Below are 22,135 nucleotides of genomic sequence, written 5' to 3' on the forward strand. Positions count from 1 at the left end.
TGCACTGACGGGCATCATCAACCACGTGGGAAGGATACTAACTGGGACTTTCTGAGGTGGAATTGGTCACCCTGGGGGAAAATACGCTAGAGGCGGAGGAATTAGGAATAAGGGATAGTGTTTTTACACGAGGTGGGGTGGAAGGTGGTGTCGTGTTGGTAGCTGTGGGAGTCGGTGGGCTTGTAATATATGTCTGTCATTGGTCATTCGCTGGAGACGGTGATGGACAGTTCCAAGAAGTGGAAGGGAGTTGTCAAGAAGATCCAGGTGAATTTGAGTTCTGGGGGAAAGGTGTTGGTTGGTGAACTGTTCAACCTCCTCGTGGGAGCAGGAAGTGGGGCCAATGAATTCATCAATGTAGTGGAGGAACAAGTGGAGAGAGGTGCCAGAGTAACTGCGAAAGTTGGACAATTCCACATATCTGACAAACAGGCAGGCATAGCTAGGTCACATGTGTGTGCCCATGGCTACCCCTTCGGTTTGGAGGAAGTGGGAGGATTGGACAGAAAAGTTTTTGAGGGTGAAGACTAATTTAGCCAGCTGGATGAGGGTGTCGGTGGAAGGGTACTGGTTGGGATGGGGTGAGATGAAGAAACAGAGGGCTTGGAGACTCCGTCATAGCTAATGCATGTGTACAGGGACTGGATCTCCAATATGAAGATGACGCGTTGTGCACCAGGGAAATTAAAGTCTTGGAGGAGATGAAGTGCATAGGTGGTGTCACAAACGTAGGTGAGAATTTCCTGGACTGGGGAGACAGGAAGGTGTTGAGGTAGGAAGAGATGAGTCAGGTTAAACAGGCGCAGGCAGAGACAGCAGATCTTAGGAAGGAGGGAGAATCGGGCAGCGTGGGGTTAATGGACAATGAGGTTGGAGGCTGTGAATGGGAGATTCCCCAGAGATGATGAGATTGTGATCGTCTGGGAGATTATGTTCTACCGAACGATGCTGATGCGACGAGGTGGCCGAGAGGTTAAGGCAATGGATTGCTAATCCATTGTGTTTTGCACGCGTGGGTTCGAATCCCACTCTCGTCGCTGTTTTTAGATTATCACAGCTGTCTTATTGAAATTGGAACTCCAATGGTTAGTTTATCTGTATCGATCATATTATAAAACTTCAAAGAATAATTTGACACCTATGCCTGAACTTAACGAAATGTAGACTGAATTGGGATAATGAAAAGGAACGCGATTTTCTTTTCCAAGTAAAGTTGCTGTGAACGTTAATCTTATGAAAGAGATCCAGGGAAACGAAATAACGAGAGATGCGATGTGCATGTTTAATGCATTGGGATCCTTAATGAGTGTTTTATCACATGAAATCTGGAGCAGGTTGGGTAGATGTGATTCATCTTGCTGGTAAGAGCACAGAGAGACACCACAAAATAATAGAGATATTTCCAAAGGTGCAGTGGGTGGGTATAGCGGCACAGAAAACTGGCTGTGAATGCACAGTAGAGAATTGCCGATGTGGGTACCGTGCATTGGCAGGGACAGACTTACACATTGGTCTCGTCCTTCCCCCCTTGCTCTTCCCATTGATGAATACTGGATATAAGACACAGATAAACACGAGATGTGGGAAGCAAGCTCCCTCTCGTTTTGCACACACTGGATGCATCACACTGAACTATGAACAACTGGAGAAATCAGCATGTTAGCTGCAGGAAGTGAACATAAACTGTGCATCAATAACCACTGATTAATGCAGCATAAACTAAATGTCTAAGGATCTAAAATGTCTTTAAACGAATGTCATTAACAGACGTTTCGTTCTAATACCTAACATGGCTTTCGTGGGAAATCATGTCTCACAAACTTGATTGAGTTTTTTGAAGAAGTAACAAAGAAGATTGATGAGGGCAGAGAAGTAGATGTGATCTATTTGGACTTCATGGACGACTGATTAGGAAGGTTAGATCTCATGGAATAAAGGGAGAACCAGCCATTTAGATACAGAACTGGCTCGAAAGTAGACGACTGAGGGTGGCAGTGGAGGGTTGTTTTTCAGACTGGAGGGCTGTGACTAGTGGAGTGTCACAAGGATCGGTGCTGCGTCCTCGAGTTTTTATAATTTACATAAATGATTTGGATATCAGCAACAGAGGTACAGTTAGTAAGTTTAGAGATGACTCCAAAATTGGAGATTTAGTGCCCAACGAAGAGGGTTACCTCAGATTATAACAGGATCTGGCCAGATGGGCAAATGGGCTTAAAATGGCAGATAAAGTTTAATTCGGATAAATGCGAGGTGTTGCATTTTGGGAAAGCAAATCTCAGCAGGACTTATACAAATAATGATAGGGGCTTGGGAATGTTGTTGAAGGAAGAGACCTTGGAGTGCAGGTTCATATCTCCTTCAAAGTAGAGTCGCAGGTAGATAGGGTAGTGAAGATGGCGTTTGGCATGCTTTCCTTTATTGTTCAAAGTATTGAGTACAGGAGTTGGGAGGTCATGCTGCGGCTGTTCAGGGCATTGGTTAGGCCACTGTTGGAATATTGCGTGCAATTCTGGTCTCCTGCCTATTGGAAAGATGTTGTGAAACTTGAAACGGTTCAGAAAGGATTTCCAAGGATGTTGCCAGGGTTGGAGGATTTGAACGTTAGGGAAAAGCTGAACAGACTGGAGCTGTTTCCTCTGGAGCATTGGAGGCTGAGGGCTGACCTTATACATGTTTACAAAATTATGAGGGGCATGGATACGATAAATGGACAAAGTCTTTTCCCTGGGACCAGGGAGTCCAGAACTAGACGGCATAGGTTTAGTTTGAGAGGGGAAAGTTATAAATGAGACCTAAGGGACAACGTTTTCATACAGAGGGTGGTACGTGTATGGAATGAGCTGCCAGAGGATGTGGTGGAGGATGGCACAACTGCAACATTTAAGAGGCATTTTGATGGGAATATGAAGAGGATGGGTATGGAGGGATATGGACCGGGTGCTGGCGGGTGGGACTAGATTGGGTTGGGATATCTGGTCGACATGGGCAGGTTGGACTGAAGTGTCTGTTTCAATGCTGTATATCTCTATGACCACATTTCAAGGTGGATGACAACAATACCAATTTTATTTTGAAATTGAGATCGATTTCATCAATTTACACAGCGAACAAGTTCAATTTAAATAATACAAACCACGTTCGCTCACACAGAATAAAACTGTGATTTTATTAAAAACATTATCCTTTTTAAGTAGCAGTAATTCAAAATGAAAAATAAGTTGTAATTTTTATTGAACATACGTCAGTTAACACCATTATCTTACTTCGCATTGACTGCAATATGCACGTGCTAAATAAAGTTTAAGAAAGAAAGTATTTTAGTATGATTCGGTGGTGATGAAAAATACGATTAAGTTCTCATGGTGCGGATATTCCACCAATGGCTCCAGAATTGCATCATATTTCTATGATGGTATAGGGGTGAGGGAGCTGCCAGGGATGGGAGTTCCCACCTCATCTGGAGCAGCTTCTGTAGACATGGACCAAGGAGCATTGTGACATCAGACTGGGAGGTCCAACCACACTGTAGCTGCTTTTATTAACATGGAGCGCCAGGGAGAATTGGGACATCAGACTGCGAGATCCAACCTCATTTGGAGCAACATCTGTTGACATGGACCAGGGATCATTGCGAGATCAGTTGGATCGCTCTACCCTCATCTGGAGCAGCTTTTCATGACATGGAGCACCAGGGAGCATTGGGACATCAGACTGCGACATCAATCTCATTTGGGCCAGCTTCATTTAACATGGAGCAGGGAGCTTTGCGAGATCAGTCTGGGAGCTCCACTCTCACCTGAAGCAGCATTTAATGATATGGAACACCATGGAGCATTGGGACATCAGAGTGGGAGCTCCAATCTTACTTGCAAAAGCTTCTATTGACATTGAGCAGTAAGGAGCAATGGAACGTCAGGTTGGGAGCTGCAGCCTCACCTGGAGCAGCTTGTATATACATGGAAGAGGAGGCAGTATTGGGATATTAGGCTGGGGGAAAGGATATTCAACCAATTTAGTCTGAAGTAGAATAATTTCAACACCTCAGATGTAAATTGATTTATGAAGAATCTGTCGCAGGAAAAATAATTCTTTCGATATTGAAGACAAGTCCTGCAAATATTCAACTCAGGAATACGCATTAATACAGAGAGAAATGCGAGTGATGTTTCAGGTCTTTGACTTTTCTTTTCTGACCTATTCTACACTGGATTACATGAACAAAAGGACTTTATCACTCATTTCATGGTACTTAGTTTCCTGCAAATACGAACAGGTCATTGACGTAATCTAAATCTGAAAATTATGGGAAATGCGATGTTGTCATTGGGTTTACCTCGAATTATAGTGGAAACGCAACAAAATAAGTTGAAATTTCCGTGATCAGCAGTGACCTCATTGATTGGCTGATCAGATTGTGAATGGTAGTTTTATTTGAGGACAATTCGAAGTGAATCAATGATGGTGATTATCTTTGTTTTTTGTTCACCTTGGGACTGTTACTGTTATTGCTCATGTCCTTGTAAACACCACAGCTCTGCAGAGTGTAAGATCTTAGCTGTGCATCTGGCCAGTGTTATAACCATTCGTTTTCCAGGCTACGGATCAGATGGCTATAGGCTCGAAATTTACTTGGCGCAAGCGCATTGCGGAGATTCACAGCACATCAAATTTATTTTTTTTGTTACACTGAGGTGGATAATATTTGGAATTTTCATCTCTACGTACGAAAATTATTTCACTGTCTTCGATAAGATAAACATTACCAAGGACAATCAGCGTTATACAATCCCACAGCACCAAGTTGCATCGAACAGGCGTATTTGGAAGCAACAGCTTCTTCATCAGATGGTTGACAACTGTTGGACTCTAATCTGGCTTTGCGTGATTTTCAAATTTGTCCACCCCAGTCCAACACCAACACTTCCAAGTCAGGGGTACCCTTGACACCACGAACGATCCGTTAAAGTCCAGATGATCTTCCAAAAGATCGCGCATGTTGACACATACATCAAGTTTCGGCAGAAAGACACTCACCTGATGAAGGAACGGCTCTCTGAAAGCTCGTGTTTCCAAATAAACCTGCTGGACTATGCCCTGATATTGTGTAATTTTTAACTTTGTCTACCCAACTCAAACACTGGCACTTCCATATCATAGAGAACACCAATCATGTCTCAGCGCTGTCAGAGAAGACAATCCTGAAATAGCAACGCACATTGTTCATAAGTACGTTTCATTTTCAGAAACCAACCCATTCAATCGCTGCAGCTTCTGTGTATTAAAAGCACAGAAAAGGAATCGCTGACACTCAGTTTTGATCGTATTTTGAAACTCTTTGTGAAGTGGACTCAGAGGTGAATGAAGGATGAACTGTCCGACTGCGCAGAGAGGAGGAAGGCACTTTTCCCTTCTTTGATGAGCTGTGGTATTGACTGATCTAAGGCATTAAACAGATTCCTGGTAGACATGCTCTCTCTGCATCAGGTACAAAATATCCTGATTTCCTGAACGGTAATGACACCCAGGCCACTCAGTGCAAGCGCCGAATACTAACCACTGGTTCACCAGGGATGAGGGCAGAAACTGTTGCACCGTTTCTTCATAACACAGTTTTTAAAATTGTGTCACTGCAGATACGTTTCCCCTCAAAAATGAATGAATGATCAAGTGTTTCCAGCACAGAAATGGGTCCCATCATCTCCCTTCCCAGCACCTGGTCTGTACTCCTGTAAACTCTGATATTTCACGTGTTCATCTCAATGCTAATTACCCTGGAACGTTTTAATCTTCTAAGATGTAATAAATGGGATTGAAGTTTGAGATGGGGAAAATATGTTCACACCCAGTCGGGGAACTGAAGCCCATTTTTACCCACAGACTAAAGCACGCAGGCATATTTCCACAAGAGTGAAACAGGCCTCGGGAGAAAACAAACAGAAAGTAAGATTTCGCCCGCTTGGCTGATATTGTCCCATTTCAGACTTCAACGCCAGTGTCTGGTTACAGCAAAGAAAGGAAACATTCAGCCCTTCCCGTCCCAGTGTTCCTTGCTAATTGTTTCCCCATTACTCTGTATTTTATACTGCCTCACCTCGTTCTTGCAGCAAAACTAGATCGTTGCTCTCGCCCGCTATTTCCTGTCCTGCCGAACGGTTTTCCTCAAGTTCTTGGACTGAAAAACAGGAATGGGATATTTCAAACACTTTCTAGTTTACAAGACCAGTGATATCACCACTGAGCCAGCACTTTGCCAGCTCAGAGGTAAGGTCTCATACATTAGAAACTTCAATGCAACAGATGATTGGTTAGCCTCAGTGTTGTAAGGCAAACAATTAGACTGGAATAGAGCCGAGGGCATCATGCACAGAAGGATGGGAGAACAGAATGATGAATCTCATAGTGTCCAGGGTGGTGTTAACAGAAATCTTCCCTGGTAGTATAGTGATGAGGATTCACTGATTTCACTGTCATGGCTTGTTAAATGTTAACGTTTACAGTAATCGATGTGAAATACTGCCTGATCTTTCGAAGCAGAATGATGTTGTGCAGCAGTCAGAACCGCTGCCCTGTATGTTACAGTTCTGCATCAGCAACGTCAGCTGCAATTGCCTGACGTTCAATCACTTTAAATCAAGAACGGAGAGGGCGTCACTAAAATGAAAGGGGAATGGTGGTTTGTGAGAGTTAACTACATTCCTCGTGGAGCCAGGTTCAATGTCGATACTGAATATCGGTTTTCCTGTTTATCTTGGTATACTGACCACTCCATATCAATTACTCATATTATCTGCCATTTGTGTGGTTCTTTGTTCATTGGACCTCGGTTCAGTGTTCCGGGAGGACCATGCTTTTTTAATTTGGCATGTTTTACTCAGGTCGGTTTTGCAGTTTCATATTAAGGCCAACAATTTTAGGAACAGAAAGACACCATTCAGACCATTAAGTCTGCTCCGCTATTGAATGGTTTCATGTCTGATCTGATAACTTTGAACTGCACTTTCTTGCGTTTCCCCATAACGCTTGATGTATTTGCAGTTTCAAGAACTGCCGATCTCAGCCTCATTACACCTAATGACACTTCCTCAACAGCCTTCTGCTACAAGAAAGTCCACTGATCCAGAACTGTCAGAGAGAATAAATGCTTCTCCATCTCTGTTTTAATTTTGAGATCTGCATTCTAATACGAAGTTATAAATCATACAACACCAGGTCATAGTCCAACAGGTTTAATTGGAAGCATTAGCTTTTGGAGGGCTGCTCCTCTATCAGGTGTTCGTGGAGCGCAAGAGTTATAAGATACAGAACTTAGAGCAAAAGTTTACAGTGTGATGTAATTGAAAATATGCATTGAAAAATATCTTGTTTGTTTGTTAAATCTTCTATCTGTAAGAATGACCATGTTAGCTTCACTTCTTTCTTATGTAATTTGCAAAACCTTTTTGAAAGTTACATTCTCAGGTGAACTCTAACAGTTAGTGTCAGCCCCGATAATACTTTGAAGGTGTTAGTCCCTGTGTGCTGTGTCCGTGCCATAATGTTTAGGCTGACGCTAATCTCGGCACAATGGTGAGCACTGCTGCCTCACAGCGCCAGAGACCCAGGTTTAATCCCCGCTTAAGGCGACTGACTGTGTGGAGTTTGTGCATTCTCCCAGTGTCTTTGTGGGTGTGCTCCGGTTTGCCCCCACAGTCCAAAAATGTGCAGGTTAGGTGAAGTGGCCATATTAAAATGCCCGTAGTGTGACGTGTAGGAGAATGGATCTGCGTGGGTTGCACTTCGGCGGGTTGGTGTGGACCTGTTGAACCGAAGGGCCTGTTTCCACTCCGTCAGTAATCTAATCTAAACAAAATACCACGCTGCAGGCAAGGATGTTTTGAGGCATGGTACATTGGTGAAACCGAGCAAAGGGTACAGCAACAGATGAATGGAACTGCACATCAATCACAGACATTTGTGCCCCTTCGCAGCTGCAGAGCACTTCCTTGGTCCAGGACATCCAACCTCGGACCTTCAGGTGACAATCCTCCAAGGCAGACTTCAACACAGGCAGCTGCTAAATGTGCCCGAGCAGAGGCTGATAGCAAATTTCGGAACCAATGGGGATGGCCTCAACTGTGATCTTGGGTTCATGTCACAGTACAGGTGGTCCCAATGCCCTATCTACACACAGCGACCCTCCTCCACACACACACACACACACACACACACACACACACACACACACACACACACACACACACACACGTGGGGTGAATTTGTACTTGCAAAATTACATTGCACTTTGATCAAAAACTGCATGAATCCATGTAAATCTCTCTTAACTCGTTTTATAAAATTCGAATCAGTCTAAACATTATGGAACAGACAACAGCACACGGGGGCTGACACCAATTCTTAAAGCTCACATGAGAATGTAACTTTATAATAAAAAGTTTTGCACTTTACAAATGAAAGAAGTGAAGCTAACATGGTTAATTTAACAGATGGGAAACTTAGCAAACAATGAAGGTATTTTTCAATGTACACTTTCAGTTACATCACAGTGTAAACTTGTGCTTTAAATTCTGTGTCTTACAACTGTGTACTCCACCTGATGAATGAGCAGCAGTCTGAAAGCTAGTATTTCCAATTTACCCTGCTGGACTATAACCTGGTGTTCTGTGATTTTCAAATTTGCATACCCTAGTCCAAAACCTGCATCGACAAGTCATTCAATCCAAGGCATTCTGGTTGCAGAATCAACCATTGTGCATTCAACTTATTAAATCCTTGAAAAAAACCTAAATGTTTCAGTCAGCATGATTTTTGTAGTACTGAGTCTGAGCAGGAAATGGCAAATGCTTTCAACGTTTATTTACATTGGAATTCATCTCCGATATGAAATTCTCACTGACTCTGACAGCACTGATATCTTTGCTATTTTGTAATGTCAGGAATTCATGTTCAATTTACGACTTTCATAAGGAACTACAAATATTTTTCCGAGACTGGAAATCAACGTTGGGAAATAGCAGTGAGAGAGCTGAATTTGAACACTCTCGCACCAACGAAGACATATGCAAGGTTTGCAAATTTTCTTGGTGACTTTGTTTTTGACTTATTGGTTCAGTTGAAAAATGACAGTCATTGTGTTTTTAAAAGCATGGCGAATGGCCCTTCGGCCTATTGCATCATAATCAGTCATCAAACATCTCGTTTGTAAAGACAGTTTCCAGCACGTGACTCGTCGTCTGGTGTGTTCTAACATTTCAAGTCTTCAGTTAAATTGTTATTCAATTTCTTAAGTGCTTAAGTGGAACAAAAACACCGCTGTGGACTAACAGTTCTGAAAGTGAAACTCTTTCTCAGAACCGTTTGTCAGTTTTCCTCAAGATGCTGCGGAAAATCTTTGTGTACTCACATTGAAATTGGTTTACCCTGTTTCTTCTTCAGCTTCCTTCTTCTTTCTATTAAATGGTTTAGATTCCAATACAGAAACACGGTGCAGGTTGCAGAAGTCACGTGTTTGTACTTCCACTGACACTGTCTCGGCAGGAGCTTCAGTCCTTCCCCACGCTGATTCAGACAGCACTGTCCTTCCTGTGGCATGTCCCATGGAAAATGGAAGGACAAGCATTAATAATCCGCATTTGAGAAATTAGCGACAGTTTTAAAACATTTGCACTGCCCCAGCGAGGAATTGAGCTCCTATCTCAAGCATAACATGCGACGACACTAACCACTATACTCCCGAGGACAACAGTTTCAAAGGAGACCCCTCAGCCCGTTGTGACTCAATTTGTCAAAAACAACTGCTGAACGACTCGAACCGTTTAGCCCATAGCTTTGTACTATTGGCAGAACATATTCATATCTGAATATTTCTTCAGGTTCTCAGGGTTCCTGCCTCTCTGACCCTAACAGACACAGTGTTGCAAATTCCAACACACGACGACCTATAACGCTTTTCCACACATCTACTTAAACCTTTCTGTCTTTCTCATTAAATTTCTCCCCACCCCCCCTCCCCCTCCCGCTCCCGTAATCGATCTCTCTGTCGAAGGGAAACGTTCCTTTCAGTCTACCTTATCCATACCCCTCATTATTTTGTACATCTGAACCATGCCTTCTCACAAATGCCTCTGCACCATGAAAAATAACCCCAGTTTGTCCTGTCTCTCTTCATGACCAAATCTCTTCAGCCTAGACACTATCCGAGTGAACCTCTCCTGCAACTTTCCCAGTGTGATCCCATTCCTTCGACTCCTGTGAACTGCAGACAATTGTCTAGGTAGAGTCAAATGAACCTTTTTTTTTACATTCTGCATCATCATGTGGTGTTGGTCTGCAGCATATATTGCCGAGATGTCTGGAGTGACATGGAGGCCAGAGAAGTTAAGGACGGCAGATTCCTTCCCTCAAGGCCTTTAGTGAAACAGATGGGCTTTTGAGACAACGGGTTTAGCGGTTCCTTAGTTGGAGATATTTCTTGCATTTCTATTTTACCAGCGGCGTGGTGTGGTGAGAATCGAACGCGTCTCACCAGAATGTGACCTGGCCTTTTATGTTAAAATCCAGCAATGATACCAGTAGGCTATTGCAGAAAGTCGTCATGGCTGATCTTTTCCAATAGAGTCTGTTTTCCCCAATTATTCTCTGTGTCAATTTATTGAGCCTCACGCTCCAATAATCTCTGGTCCATGTCAGTAAAAGCTGCTAAAAGAGAATTGAAATCACAGCCACGATATCCAAACGGATCGAAGGATTTGAAGGTGCCAATGAAGAGATTGGGGCATGGTCGCCCAGCAAGAGTAAGTGCAATGGCATAGACTGGACGGTATCAACGTGAAAGTTTAAGTTAGATTGTGCAATGCCTTAGTTAAATGGGACGAGGGACGGAAAAGAGAGTGAGGGCGAGTGGGAGGGAGGGACATCTTCGAGAACTTTTGGGTTTAAATCCTGATGCATGAAACGCTGAAATATCAGAGAACGAAATTCGATGGAAAACAAATCATCACCTCGGAGAACATTATCATGTAAAAACGAGTTATTTCTTACCGTGTTTCATCAAAAGTAAAACATTGAGAGAACTGACTGCAATGATGTGGATTCGATACGAAGTCGCAGCAATCCCAACGCAGAAAACGAAATACGAAATGGTTGCAGCACTCCACAGACCACACTTCCAAACTGCAGCCACTATGGTAGCAGAGGAAATGTCAGGAAGAATACACAATATCAGGACTGAATGACAGGCATGTGGGAACTGAGAATGGGCTGAATCTTTAACTTTAACGTCCACAGAGTCTGTGGAGATTCCATGAATAAGAGTACTGGAGAATGGGATGAATGAAACTCTCCAGACTCATGGGACAGTGCAGAATATTGTTGAAACGTATGCTTCAATAACATTATAGTTTAACATTGGCTACTACATCACTTTGCCCACACAAGGCAGTACCAACTGCTGCAGGCAATCACACATAATTCCAGTTCCAGACCCGGAATCAGGGAAACTGTGTGAAGCAGCCAATCCAATTGGAAGTTGGGATGGAATGACAGGAGAGGGGCGCGTGTATTTCCGAGGTTGACACTGCTCCTGGTCAAAAGTGGGGCGGAAGGGAATACTTGCCCCATTTTATTACATTATAGACATAAGCAGTACATGTTGTTGATACAGCCGATTGGCGCATCTGAAGCGTTGTGGACCTTTACATTTGGGGTGGCAATGTTCGAAATTTCATTTTCCTATTTTGATCAGTGTTCTTGACATTAGCAGTAGCAGTTGCTTATGTTTGCATCAGCTCAGGATCAGCTTCTTGCTCCCAGTAAATTCTGCAACCTGGAGAAGGTGGTGTTGTGGTTATATAGTAAACGAGTCATCTTTGGGGACTCAGACACGGAAGTGGTAATGTTAAAGTTCGACGAATAAAACCTGGAATGGAAGCCTGACCACAGGAACAGAGAACATGCCTTTAATTTCCTGCAATCCCATTCATGCATGACCCTTATACAGGGGATGCTACCATCTTTACCCAATCCTGCCTACTTGTGACTCCAGGTGCAGAACAACATGGCTTACCCTTAATCCGAGAATGCCGACACTGTGGGTAGGCTGGCCATTCGGCCCATTCCAGTCGACACCAGCCCTTGGAAGCACATCCTATCAGACCCACACTCCATACCTATTCCTTTCCCCTTCATTTCCCATCGCTGATCCCAGTAACCTTCACACCTTCAGACTGTGGGAGGAAACTCACACAAGCAAAGAGAGACTGTGCAAACTGCAAACAATCTCACGAGACTGGGATCGAATCCATGTCTCTCGTGCAGCGAGGCAGCAGCGAATCAGAATGAACAACAAATGCTGTCCTGACGAGCGACATCCACACCCTGTGGCTGTATCAGGAAGAATAAAAACACATTCACAACATGGACAACGGGACTTATGTCTGCGTGGACATGATTTGAACCAATCGTTTATCCTGGGTAGATACAAAGACACCGATATCACAGAGAAACCAGCGCAATGAGGAATTCAAATACCTGCTGCAGTGGAAACTCTTTTACTCAGTCAAACTGGGGACAGACTGTTCAACAGTCCCGTGGGAAGGGCTCAATGGCCAATAAAAACTCCAGCGTAGCCAGCAAGATGACATATACCAAACGGAGGTAAATTAAACTGTCAATGCTGCTGTTAATCCCAACCAGCTGCCGGTTTCATAGCGTCGAAGTCATAGACTCATGCAGCATGAAAACAGGTCTTTCACTCCTTCCACCTCATACTGCACATAATGCCAAACTAAACGAGTCGCATCTGACCGCTCAGGGTTAATAATGCCCTTGTAATATTATTACTGCATTGTTAATATGAATATCCAGATATAATTCTGTGGACATGTGTTCAAATCCTGGCATGGCAGATGCTGGAATTTTATTTCAATAAATACCTAGTGTTGATGAGTCTAATGATGATGTTGAATCAGTTGTTGTCGATCTGATTCACTAATGCCTGATAGGGAAGTAAACTGCCATATTTATCTGGTCTCGCTGGCATATGATTCCAGATCCATAATATCGTGGCTGATTGTGAACCTCCCTCTGGGCAATAAATTATGTACTGGAATGAACGAATAGCTTTTGTTAATCCCACTGATACTTTCCAACTAATTTACCGATCCAAATATCCTGTAAATATTGTAAATGTACTTTCATTCATCACTGCCTTAGGAAGTGAATTGCACACATAAACCATCCTCTGTTAAAAAAAACCTCTCATGTCTTATATTAAACCCCTCTTTTCGTTTTAAACAATTGCCCGCTCGTCTTGAAGTGCCCTCCTTGGGGAAAAGACAGTTACAGTTAACTCAAGCAGAAGTCTCAATAATTTATAAATTTCTATCAGGTCGCCTTTCAAACTTCAGTGCTCGAGTGAAAATATTCTCAGCTGATCCAGCTTTTCGTTGTAACACAAACCTTCCCCACTCGCATTACGCTGGTATACCTGTTCTAAACCTACTCCAGCTGAATAATGTCCTTGCTATTACTGGGCGACAAGACCTGGACACAGTATTCCAGAAGACGTATCACCCAATGTCCTATTCAACTTCAACATAATGTACCAACTCCTACGCTCAAAGGACTGAGCAACGAAGGCAAGATGATTTTTTTTAACCATTCTGTCTATATATGATGGAAACTAAAATGAATTATGAACTTGCATTCCTGGCCTCTGTGTTCCACAACACGATGCAACGCCCGATCATTAATTGTTTCAGCCTGACTCGTATTTGAAGTAGCAAAATGCAATACCTTCCATTTATCCAGATTGAACTTCATGTGACATTTTTCAGCCCAAAGATGCAATGGATTAAGATCCTTCTGGAATCTTAGATCACCTTCTTTACAGTCTCCTATTCTGCTGTCCTCTGCAAGCTTATGAACCATGGCTTCTATGAGTTCTATTGTTTTCTCATATAGGTCAACGATTTTTAATTATTTGTCGTGGCCATCATTTCGCAGTTTGCAAATCATGTGACAATTAGTCATGTCATTAGCCATGAGGAAGACAGCTATAGACTGCAGGGAGATTGGAAACAATTGGCAAGAAAATGTGCTGTATGGAATTCAATCCAGTGAAGTGGGTGATAATGAATTTGAGGAGTAACAATAATAAAAGTGTGACTGTTAACAATAACAAAAGAGAAATTGGAGTAGGCATTCACGAATGTTTGAAGGTGATTGGACAAGGGATCAAGTGGTCTCGATGGGTTGGAGATACATTCTGTTCTTGACCGCAGGTGGGAATATAAGAGCAGGGAAACGATGCTGGAACTTTAGCAACGGCCTATTCAAGATCAATGACAGGGGAATCAGATGGACGGAAGTACGTACTGCAGGTGCTGGAAATCAGAATCAAGATTAGAGTGGTACTGAAGAAGCACAGGAGGTCAGGCAGCATCCGATTTGCAGAAAAAAAATAACGTTTCGGGCAAACGCCCTTCATCAGGAATAAAGCTTGGAGCCTCGAGAGTGGAGAGATAAACGGGAGGACTGGTCTGGGAAGAATTTAGCTGAGAGTGCAAGAGGTGTAGAGAGATGGGGTTAAAGGTGATAGGTCGGAGAAGAGGGTGGATCGGATAGGCGGAAAGGAAGATAGACAGGTGGGACAGGTCAGTAGGATGGAGCCAAGTTAGAAAGTTGGAACCCGGATAAGGTGACTGTGAGGAGATGAGGAAACTGGTGAAGACCACTTTGATGCCCTGGGGTTGATGGTACCGAGGTGGAAGATCTGGCGTCTGGTGGTGAGGGAATGGTGGTGGAGGAGACCCAGGAAGTGCATGTCCTTGGGAGAGACGGGGAGGGGGGGTGGTGTGGAAGTAATTGATGTTTTTGGTCATGGGGCGTTGGAGTTGGATATTGCGGGTGACCTGGAAATGTTCTCTGAAGCGCTCTCCGAGAATGTAGTCCCCAATGTAGAGGAGACCACATCGCGAGCAACAGATTCAATAAATGACACGTGTGGAAGTACGCATGCACATTTCATGGATGTGGAAGGCTCATTGGAGCCTTGGAAGGATGTGAGAGGTAAGATGTGGGTGCAGGATTTGAAGTTCCTGTGGTGGCAGGGGAAGTTGCTGCGAGGGAAGGGTGAGTCATTGGAGGGCGTGGACTTGACTAGGTAGTCATGGAGGAAACAGTCTTTATGAAAAGTGGATAGGGGTGGGGATGGAAATATAAATTTCCCTGTCACTGCAGGAATTGCAAACCCTGCACCCACATCTACCTCCTCAACTCTGTCCAAGGCTCTAATGGAGGCTTCCACATCCATCAAAGTTTCTCCTGCACTTCCACACATGCCATTTCCTGGATACGGTCCTCAAGATGCGGTCTCCTCTAAGTTGGAGAGAGGAGTTGTGTTCTCACACAACACTTCAGAGAATATCTCCAGGATATCCGCAAGAATCAACTCCAGTGCCCCATGGCCAAACATTTCAACACCCCCTCCCACGCTCCCGTGGCCATGAAGGTCCTGGCCTCCTGTATCGCCACTGCCTCACGACCCGATACCTGGAGGAAGAAAGCCTCATCATCCGCCTCGGGACCCTTCAACCCCATGGCATCAATTTTCACTTCACCCGTTGCCTTATTTCCCCTCCCCCTACCTTACCCCAGATCCCACCTTCCACCTCAACACCGTCCGCCTGATTGCACCACCTGTGCATCTTCATTCCCACCTATCCACTCCATCTACTTTTCTGACATGTCATGTTCACCCCCCCGCCTGCCTCCACTTACAGCACTCTCAGCTACCTTCTCCCCAGCCCCACCCCCTTCCCATTTCTCTCTCCATCCCATGTGCTCCCAGTCTCATTCCTGATGAAGGGCTTTTGCCTGAAACGTCCATTTTTCCTGCTCCTCAGATGCTGCCAGACCTGCTGTGCTTCTCCAACACCACTCTAATCTTGAGGGGAGTCAGTTGATTGAGAGGGTTTTCGGGTATTTTCTATTGTTGACCACAGGCTGTGGATGATAGCAGAACTTTAGCAACCACCAGTTTAGTGAACAGCTAAAGGACTGAGCACAAGTCTGGTCACGGCACAATACAACATTTTTCTTAAAATTGTAAGATAAAAGATGGAAGGCTGAAGTTTGCAACTTTGCCCATCAAGGCCGTTTCACCAATGAGTTTCTCACTGATTCCTTTCCAAGTCAGGGTGCCATGGGCCTTGGAGGGTAACTTGAAAATGGTGGCGTTTCGTTGCATCTTCTAATCTTGTCCTTTTCGTCAGTACAGCTGTTGAGCTTTGAAGGTTGTCAAAAATGCCCGAATTACTTACTCCTGTGCATCTGAAAGTTGGTGCACTCTGCTGCAATTGCGCCTTAGCGGTGAGGGAAATGGCGATTGCAGGTGTTGAAGCGGATACACTCAAGTGACTGCATTGTCGTGGACGGTGTCCAGTTCCTTAAGTGTTATTGAAGTTATACCCATCTAGGCAAATGGAGAGAGTTATATTCCACGTCTCATTTGTGCCTTGCAAACGATGTAGGATTCACGGAACAATGAGTTGAATTTATAATCAAAAAATGTCTCAAGAACATGTTGTTGCTGTCAAAGTGTTTATGTAGCCAGTTTCTGTAAGTATTTCCCCCGAAATAATAGCTCTATGGACGATTACACGGGGTAATTTTTTTGCAGTAAAGTTGTTGAATGTCAATGAGATATGATTAGATTCTCATTTGTCAGAGTGATACTTACTCTATTTCGTCCTTGTGTGGACAAATCTGATTCCAGTGACTGTCTAATTTCAAGATCCACTTCCCGTCTGTGATTGAAATTTCAACCGTTTCTTCACATAAATGTCTCCACCTGCCTTAACAATATGTAGGGTCGCTGCAGGGGACAGCAGAGATGAATGAACATGTTGTCAACACTGGAGAAAATGAAGTTTCGTGGAATGATTGGTCAGGCTGGGAATATTCTTCTTGAAACAAAGGAGACGGAGGAGAGCTCTATAAACACAAAGTAACATTTATAAACGTTCAATATTCATGGGATCTTGACAGGGTAGATACGGGCAGGTGGTTCACCCTCTGGTATGAGGAGAGCACCAGAGGACATGAACACAGAATTAAATGGTGCCGATTTAATTCAGAAATGAGGAGTAATTTCTTTGCTCAGGGGCCAGTGAATCGGTGGAACTCCTTGCCGAAATTGTTGTTGAGGCTGAGATGGTGTGTATTTTCAAACTGTGCCAGACAGACATTTTACCAGAAAGATGATGAAGCTTTGTAGAGGCAATGCTGGAGAATGGAGTTGAGGATTATCAGATCAGCCATGAGTTCGTTGAATGGTGGAGCAGACTTGATGGGATGAATGGCCGATTTCCAATCCTACATCATTTGGTCTAACGCCCTATTTTATTGATATCTTTAGAATTCTGAGGGATGGGATGAAGTGATAGAAAAGGTTTCTCAAACTGAACAGACCGATCAGGAACTAAGCTCATAAGTTCATGAACAAGAAATGTGCAGTGGCCTGGATACAACAAATGGCACAGGGCTCACTGCAGATGGGTATGTGCAGATGTTGTGATTGCTAAAGATATTACGTGGATCTAATATTGTTGCCAACTTGGTGATCACGCTGGATGATGGATCGCGGTATGATTCACACAGCAAAAGGTTGTGAAAGAATGAAAAATTCGTTTCATTGGAAAGGTTTTCTGCGGTTCCAATTCAATTGACTGTTTAAAATACTGATCAGAACTTTGTGTGGAGTATTACATTAAAATTTACAATCCCACTGGATAAACTATTGCACCCGATCTCTCCTTATTTGTTCCCCTTTCATTCGATGTAAATTCATAGAAAGTCAAGATAGAATGAAAGGAGGAAAGAAACGTCGCCCTCCTTTTTATTATCCCAATGTAACTTACAACAGAAACAAAATGCTTTACTTTGACTTTGATGAGGCACCGATTTATCACAAATCTCCGGTGCAATGAAGGGCAAAAGCAAGATTCTCCATCCAATGTATCCAAAAGATGCGAGGCACAAAGGGAAACCACAGGTGCGTTTGATAGAAGTAACAGCCAGAGAAGGATTCAAATCCAAACATGCGCAATGGAAGAGCAACCCATCGCCTTAACCTCTGGGCCACTTCAGCCCATTTCAAAGTGGCTCAAATGTGACCCCGTCAAGATTACATATGGTGCTCCGAGGCGATAAGAAATTCCCTGAGCGGAATCGAATCCACACCATTCGAAGGAAAAATAATACCAGCAAAATCCAAGAGATTCACCATGCCCTTGGAAGGAATACCTTGTCCTTGATTTATTCCGATTCGGAACTGTCTCAGAACGAACCAGCAAACATGAAATTCCCGTCACATTCACACGCACATTTAGTCTTGACACATAATTTCTTCACACAGTTTCTCTCTCACGTGAAGAAGTATATACGGAGAGAGAAGTGAAGGTTTTTTTTTAGCTTGATGGGCTTTCTCATATGGCTGAACCTGAACTGGGTAAAATTCCCGGAAATGCAGTTTTGTTCGTTTCGTTTTATTAATTTTGCTGCAACTTCACTCTGTTCATTTCAAAGATCGGAAGTGAATTGGACTTATATGATTGGAACGCTCAATGTTGTGTTCAATTTTGCTCCGAATTTATTTCAGCTTAAAGAAAATACTGATGAGAAAAACAGAAGGTTAAACTACAAAACAAGATGGCAGTTTTGATGCTCAGTTACTTTGGCAGATTTCAGTGGGTATCAAATAAACCCAACATCATGGCGATCGTCCTCCCACCTTTAAGGCATGGGGTTAAAGCAGTAAATCGATCTCTAAGAGACGGGTCACTTCCTATTCATTACGGAATAGCTTGCCTTGACAATATGCCAAATCTGCTCAGTTCCATTTATAATGCTTCATATGGAATATTAATAGAAATCTTTCAAAACTCTGAGGTTTTTTTTTTGCTGAATCTTACTCAGCTGCAGACGTTTCTGATATTTCTTTGTATCTGAAGTCGTCCAAATTAGATACTGATTCCTCGCACCTTCTACCCCCCACACCCCACTCTTCCCTGGCCACAGGCTGTCTCTCACCTGGTGAAACTCACTGCTTGTGTGTCTCTAAATGTGCCTTTCCAAATATTTTGGAAACGGATTCTCTGAGTGACAGAAATTCTGCTCCCATCATTTATTTGCCCTACATCGATGGTTTTGAAAGCCTGACGTTCAGAAATATACGAACTTGAAAGCTGAATTTTCCATATGTTTACTCTCTCCAAACCTCAAATACGCTGGAAAAATTCCATTCGGTTTTCCTTGGTTCAGTGTCAAATTTTCCAAAACACAAATAAATAAAACTCCATCCCCACTAAACGCCGTCAGCATCGTCTCTAATGTCTTAGCGACCCAGTAAACGCTGGCAGTGTCCTCTCTGATAGAATCACAGATTTCCTACAATGCAGAAAGTGCAGTTCAGTCAATCAGGTCTGTAGGGAAACTCTGAACAGCATCTCAACCAGACCTAGCTCCCATCTCTATCCCCGCAGGCCTCTGGTCTGTGATTTCAAATAAACCTGCTGGAATAAAACCTGGCATCGTGTGACTGCTGACCTTATCACTGCGTTCCCCATGGCTAACTCATTTAACTTACTGAATTCACTCCCTTGGCACATCAGCGCAATTTACCTGGCCAACCCACCTAACCTACAGACTTAGGAGCAGTGCGAACCACTGAACAAATGTACCATCATATTGAACACTATCTGTTTCACACTGGCTTTACACACTGGCAACTCCGCCTAGTGAAAGCAAGCTGCGCCCACCAACCCGAATTCAATGCATCCAAACGCAGTTCGACGCTGTACAACCTCAGTAGTTCTGCTGGAAATGTTTCTGCACTCAGATCTGAATGGGTTTATTCTGTTTTCTTCCTCAGATTCCTGCTTTAAATAAACATATCAGTCAGGAACAACTCTATATAATGGTTTTCATTGCAACACAAACACAATGTGCAGTTGGCTGAAGTTGCGTGTTTGCACTTTCACTGACACTCTCTCTCCCCAGGAGCTGCAGTCCTTCCCCAGCTGATTCAGACAGCACTGTCCTCCCTGTGACATGTCCCATCGAGAATGGAAAGCTAGGCCTGAATAACCTTCACTGGGGAACTGAGCGACAGGCTTAAAACATTCACGATGCCCCCAGCGGAGAATTGAGCCCTGTGACAGGACGGGACACTAACCACGATACTGTGGAGGACAACAACATCGAAGGAGACCCTTCAGCCTGTTGTGGCCGCACTTGTCCAACACAACTGCTTAACGACCTCAATCAAGTTCCATCGTTTAGACTATAATCTTATATGTTTTGGCATCACAAATTAAGACCTCAATTTTTTTAAAGGTTAGAATGATTTCCGCCTCTCTGACCCTTTCCACAAATCTACTCAAACCTTTCTGCCTTTTCCCGAAATCTCTTCGCCCCGGTATTCGATCACTCCATCAACAACAAAAGCTTCTTTCGGTCTATCCTATCCATATCCCTCAGTATTTATTACATCTCAGTCATGTCTTCTCCAATCTCCTCTGCTCGGCGACAAGCAATCCCAGTTGGACACTCTGGCAGGACGAAACATATTTCCGCTGATGGGGGAGTGCCGAACCAGAGGACACAACTTAAAAATACGGGGTAGACCATTGAGGACAGAAATGAGGAGAAACTACTTCACCCAGAGAGTGGTGGCTGCGTGGAATGCTCTGCCCCAGAGGGCAGTGGAGGCCCAGTCTCTGGATTCATTTAAGAAAGAATTGGATAGAGCTCTTAAAGATAGTGGAGTTAAGGGTTATGGAGATAAGGCTGGAACAGGATACTGATTGGGAATGATCAGCCATGATCATATTGAATGGTGGTGCAGGCTCGAAGGGCTGAATGGCCTACTCCTGCATCTATTGTCTATTGTCTCTTGTCTATTGTCTGTCCAATGTCTCCTCACAACTGAAACTCTTCAGCCCAGACAATATCCCAGTGAATCTCTCCTGCAACTTTCCCAGTGCGATCACATCGATGCAGTACTCTGAATTGCAGAACTGCACACAGTAATCTCGCTCGGGCCGAATGAACTTTTTTTTCGATTCTGTTACAGTAAGAGGGCGTCGCTGGCTCGGCAGTATTGATTTTTATCCCTAATTGCACAGCGGGTAGTTGAGACTCAACCTCTTGTAGTGAGTCTGGAGTTACATGGAGTCCTGAGCAGGTAAGAATGGCAGTTTCATTCCTTAAATGACGTCAGATTGTTTTGTTATATTTTCAACAGTTGAACATGGATATATAGGAGTTATTAGATTCGTAATTCCAGATATTTATTGAATCCCAATTCTACCACCTAGCATGGTCAGAGTCAAATCCAGGTCCGTGGTGTCTGAATTAACAGTTCAGTTTTCAGTGGTAATAGCGCTTGGCCATTGCAGAAAAGTATTGAAACTGATCTTATCCAATTAAGTCGCTTTTCCCCGAAACTGTTCTGTGCCATTTTCCTGAGCTGGATTTCCCACCCCCACCCCCCAATAATATCTGGTCGATATCAGTAAAAGCTGCTACATGAGCATTGATCTCACAATAGTGGTAACCAAATGGATCAAATTGTCTGCAGGTCCCGATGGTGGGGTTGCGGAACGTTCACCCAGCAACAGTGACCGCAGCCACACAGACTAATCGGTATCAATGTGAGAGTCTGTATTAGATTCTGCAATGCCTAAGTGAAATAGGAAATGACTCCGCAAACACATGATGAAAGAGCAGCTCTCCGAAAGCTAGTGCTTCAATAAAACCTGTAAGACCATAACCTGGTGTTGGGTCATTTTTAACTTTGTACTCCATAGTCCAACACCGGCATCTCCAAATTAATGAGGTGGGGGTATGGGATGAAAAGTTCGTTTGGTGATCGTAGGAGGGAAGAAATCTCTGAGAACAGGTGGATTTGAATTCTGGCATATGAAACACAGAGATGTGAGCGAGCAGAGCTTGAAGGAAAAAAAAATCACCTTGGAGAAAATCAAAACTTTCAGACAACTGATTCCTTTGTGTTTCACAAGAGCCTGGGACACAGAGAGCAATGACTGTCGTGACTCGGATTCGAACCGAG

The 22,135-nt window shown here is 43.6% G+C and overlaps 1 non-coding gene across 1 annotated transcript; it reads left to right on the top strand.

The window, feature by feature from the left end:
• The first annotated feature begins 955 nt into the window (after positions 1-955).
• trnas-gcu (transfer RNA serine (anticodon GCU)) lies at positions 956-1,037 on the top strand. The gene has a single exon. It is a non-coding gene; the product is annotated as a tRNA-Ser (tRNA).
• The last annotated feature ends 21,098 nt before the right edge of the window (positions 1,038-22,135 follow it).

Source organism: Chiloscyllium punctatum, chromosome 18 (genome assembly GCF_047496795.1).
Source record: "Chiloscyllium punctatum isolate Juve2018m chromosome 18, sChiPun1.3, whole genome shotgun sequence".
In the NCBI taxonomy this organism is placed as follows: Eukaryota; Metazoa; Chordata; class Chondrichthyes; order Orectolobiformes; family Hemiscylliidae; genus Chiloscyllium; species Chiloscyllium punctatum.